This window comes from Apium graveolens, chromosome 3 (assembly GCF_009905375.1).
Source record: "Apium graveolens cultivar Ventura chromosome 3, ASM990537v1, whole genome shotgun sequence".
Taxonomy (NCBI): Eukaryota; Viridiplantae; Streptophyta; class Magnoliopsida; order Apiales; family Apiaceae; genus Apium; species Apium graveolens.
The window spans coordinates 247,473,238-247,477,546 of record NC_133649.1 but is presented as its reverse complement, the minus strand read 5'-3'; the positions used below and the strand labels follow the sequence as shown (position 1 = coordinate 247,477,546).

At 43.0% G+C, this 4,309-nt stretch overlaps 1 non-coding gene across 1 annotated transcript; it reads right to left on the bottom strand.

The window, feature by feature from the left end:
- Positions 1 to 310: 310 nt before the first annotated feature.
- On the bottom strand, positions 311 to 417 carry LOC141715478 (small nucleolar RNA R71). The gene has a single exon (XR_012572240.1). It is a non-coding gene; the product is annotated as a small nucleolar RNA R71 (small nucleolar RNA).
- Between the last annotated feature and the right edge of the window lie 3,892 nt (positions 418 to 4,309).

Below are 4,309 nucleotides of genomic sequence, written 5' to 3'. Positions count from 1 at the left end.
TCATCCGGCTATCCAAGCTAACACCTTTGAAATCAAGTCGGGCACTATTCAGATGGTGCAGAATTCTGTTTCTTTTGGAGGTGCTGTGACTGAAGACCCTAACATGCACATAAGGAATTTTGTCGAGATTTGCAGTACTTTCAAATACAATGGTGTGACTGATGAGGCTATCAAGCTGAGGATTTTCCAATTCTCTCTGAGGGATAAAGCTAAGGACTGGTTACATTCTGAACCAGCTGGGTCCATCACTACTTGGCAAGATCTTGCGCAAAAGTTTCTGGTGAAGTTTTATCCAATAGCAAAGACTGCTGCTATGAGGAGTGCTCTTACTCAGTTTGCGCAGCAACCTACAGAATCTATGTGCGAAGCTTGGGAGCGCTACAAGGAAATGTTGAGAAAGTGTCCACATCATGGAATGCCCGATTGGATGGTGATCACTGGTTTCTATAATGGTTCGGGGGCCCAATCTCGGCCCATGCTCGATGCAGCAGCTGGAGGAGCCTTTTGGGCTAAAAGCTATACTGAGGCTTATAATCTTATTGAGACTATGGCTGCAAATGAGCATCAAAACCCAACTCAAAGGATGATACCTGGGAAGGTAGCAGGTATTCTGGAAGTCGGTGCAGCCACCGCTATTGCAGCAGCAGCTCCAAGCGCTGTCTATGAAGGTCGAATTCTTTAGCCACCTATGGAGTCAATCAGATAGCTATGGTATATGAGCTTTGTGTAGGTTCTCATTCTATGGATCATTTTTCTCTTGTTAACGATTTTGTTCAGTATGTGAACAATTATCAGCGACAACAGCAGCCTGTGCCAGCTACTTATCATCCTAACAACAGAAATCATCCAAATTTCAGCTAGGGTAATAATCAGAATGCTATTCAGCAACCATATCAGCAAGGTGTGAGTAAGCAGTTCAATCCACCTGGATTTCAGCAACCGCAGCAATATGCTCAAAGGCAATCATATCCTCAATAGGGAGGTGCAGCTGCACCCACTAGTGCTGATTTTGAGGAACTTAAGCTGTTGTGCAAGAGTCAGGTGGTGTCGATCAAGACCTTGGAAAATTAAATTGGTCAAATAGCCAATGTAGTGCTAAATCGTCAACCTAGCACACTTCCTAGTGACACAGAAGTGCCAGGCAGGAAGAAAGCTAAAGAGCAAGTCAAGGCTATTACCTTAAGGTCTGGAAAGGTTGTTGATGCTGAAAAAGCAAAAGAAGGAGAAGCTGAAGTTGGAGATGAAGAAGCTAAGCAAAAGGAGAAAGCGGTGGAACCCAGGAAGACTACTGTTGAACACACTCTGCCTGAGGGTAATATAGGGTAGAAACAACTCTATCCTCCACCACCTTTCCCCAAGAGATTGCAACAACAAAAGCTGAATAAGCAGTTCAGTAAGTTTCTGGAGGTGTTCAAGAAACTTCACATCAATATACTTTTCGCTGAGGCTCTGGAGCAAATGCCTAGTTAAGCGAGGTTTATGAAGAGTATTCTTTCAAAGGAAGGTGAACCTGGATAACCTTGAGACCGTTGCTCTAACGGAAGAATGCAGTGCTGTGCTGCAGCAAAAGTTACCTCCAAAGCTTAAAGATCCAAGTACCTTCACCATTCCTTTCACCATTGGCAAGTTGTCTTTTGACAAGTGCCTTTGTGATTTGGGAGCAAGCATCAATCTGATGCCGTTGTCGATCTTTAAAAAGTTGGATTTTCCTGATCCAAAGCCCACCTACATGTCTCTACAATTGGCTGATCAGTTCTATTACTTACCCAAGAGGCATAGTGGAGGATGTGCTAGTCAAGGTGGATAAGCTCTTCTTTCCTGCCGACTTTGTTATTCTGGATTTCAAGGAAGATAAGAAGATTCCCATAATCTTGGGAATACCTTTCTTGGCTATCGGCCGTACCTTGATAGATGTGCAGAAAGGTGACCTTACTATGCGGGTGCAGGATCAGGATGTGACATTCAATGTATTCAAAGTAATGAAATTCCCTATAGAAGATGAAGAGTGCTTAAAAGTGGATGTGATTGATTCTGCGGTTACTTCAGAACTCGATCATATGCTAATGTCTGATACATTAGAGAAGGCCTTAGTGGGGGATTTTGACAGTGATGATGAGGATGGAAATGAGCAATTACAATATCTTAATGCTTCTCCCTGGAAGCGAAAGCTAGACATGCCGTTTGAATCTCTTGGTACTTCTGACCTCAAAAATGCTGAAGGAAAGATCAAACCATCAATTGAGAAAGCACCCACCTTGGAGCTTAAGCCATTGCCTGAACACTTGAGGTATGCTTTTTTAGGTGATGCATCTATTTTACCTGTTATTCTTACATCTGACCTTTCAGTTAATGAGGAGGACAAGCTCTTAAGGATCTTGAGAGAATTCAAATCGGCTATTGGATGGACCATAGCAGACATCAAAGGGATCGGCCCTTCATATAGCATGCATAAGATTCTACTAGAGGAGGGTAGTAAGCCGATTGTTGAGCAACAGCGCAGACTTAACCTATCATGAAAGAGGTGGTGAAGAAAGAAATTCTGAAGTGGCTGGATGCAGGAATCATTTATCCTATTTCTGACAGTTCTTGGGTGAGCCTCGTGCAATGTGTACCTAAAAAAGGAGGTATCACTGTGGTAGCAAATGAGAAGAACGAGGCTCATCCCCACTCGAACAGTCACAGGATGGAGAGTATGCATGGATTACAGAAAGTTGAACAAGGCCACGAGGAAGGATCACTTTCCTCTTCCGTTTATTGATCAGATGCTTGACAGGTTGGCTGGTCATGAGTATTATTGTCTTCTGGATGGCTACTCAGGGTATAATCAGATTTGTATTGCACCAGAGGATCAAGAAAAGACTACCTTCACTTGTCCATTTGGCACATTTGCTTTTCACAGAGTTCCGTTTGGGTTATGTGGCGCACCGACCACTTTTCAGAGATGTATGACGGCTATATTCTCTGACATGATTGGAAATAATATCGAGGTGTTCATCGATGACTTCTCCATCTTTGGACACTCGTACGATGAATGCTTGAATAATCTTCGTGCAGTGCTAAAAAGGTGTGTGGAAACTAATTTGGTGCTCAATTGGGAAAAATGTCATTTTATAGTGCATGAAGGCATTATTCTTGGGCATAAAGTCTCTAGCAAGGGATCTTGAGATGGACAAAGCCAAGGTGGGAGTCATTGAAAATCTTCCACCACCTATTTTTGTGAAAGGAATCCGTAGTTTTCCTGGTCATGCGGGTTTTTATCGGTGTTTTATCAAGAACTTTTCGAAGATATCTAAGCCGCTGTGCAACTTGCTTGAGAAAGATGTGCCTTTCAAATTTGATGATGAATGTTTGACGGCATTCGAGACTCTTAAGAAGAGTTTGATCACTGCACCAGTTATTACAGCGCCTGATTGGACGGAGCCTTTTGAGATGATGTGCGATGCGAGTGATTATGCGGTGGGCGCAGTTCTTGGGCAGTGCAAGAATAATCTCTTTCATGTGGTCTACTATGCTAGCAAGACCGTAAATGGGGCCCAAATGAAATACACCACTACTGAGAAGGAGATCTTGGCTATAGTCTTCGGTTTCGAAAAATTTTGATATTATCTGCTTGGGACAAAAGTGACAGTATTCACTGATCATGCGGACCATTCGCTATTTGGTTTCCAAGAAGGATTCGAAGCCGAGACTAATTCGTTGGGTGCTCTTGCTATAGGAATTTGAGTTAGAGATCAAGGATCGAAAAGGTACTGAAAATCAAGTAGCTGACCATCTATCTAGATTGGAGAATCCCGAGGCTACTTCACATGATAAGACATTGATCAACGAATCTTTTCCGGATGAGCAGTTGTTCACAGTCCAGGAGGAAGAGCCATGGTTCGCAGATATTGTGAATTATCTTGTCAGCAATATAATGCCTCCTAATCTGACCGCAGCTTAAAAGAAGAAGTTTCTGCATGAGGTGAAGTGGTATATGTGGGATGAACCGTAGTTGTTTAGACAGGGAGCTGACCAGATCATCAGGAGATGTATCCCATTCTGTGAGACGGAGGGGATATTACGAGACTGCCATTCCACAGTTTATGGTGGACACTATGGTGGTGAAAAGACGGCATCTCGTATTCTGCAAGCAGGTTTTTTCTTGCCTACTTTGTTTAAGGATGCTTATTAGTTTGTTTTAAGGTGTGATCGTTGCTAAAGAGTGGGAAATCTTACGAGAAAGGATGAGATGCCGTTAAATCTAATGCTTGAAGTCGAGGTCTTTGATGTATGGGGAATCGATTTCATGGGGCCTTTTATTTCATCCTGC